Raw genomic sequence first — 253 nt, forward strand, 5'->3', positions numbered from 1 at the left:
GTCCTCAGAATTTTTATTTTTATTTGCGCGCGCGCGCGTGGCGTATGCGTGTACGCGTGTGTGTGCGTGTGCGCGTGTGCGTGTGCGTGTGTGCGTGTGCGTGTGTGCGTGTGTGTGTGTGTGTGTGTGTGTGTGTGTGTCCGTGTAAAAAGTGTGTATCGTGGGGGTGCTATCAGCAGGGGCGGGGCTTGATGACGTCGCGCAGCTCATGTGAACGCAGACAGCTGAGGATGGAGCAGAGCAGAGAGGGAGC

This window comes from Clinocottus analis, unplaced genomic scaffold (assembly GCF_023055335.1).
Source record: "Clinocottus analis isolate CAN_PGR_092001 unplaced genomic scaffold, fCliAna1.0.p SCAF_19, whole genome shotgun sequence".
In the NCBI taxonomy this organism is placed as follows: domain Eukaryota; kingdom Metazoa; phylum Chordata; class Actinopteri; order Perciformes; family Cottidae; genus Clinocottus; species Clinocottus analis.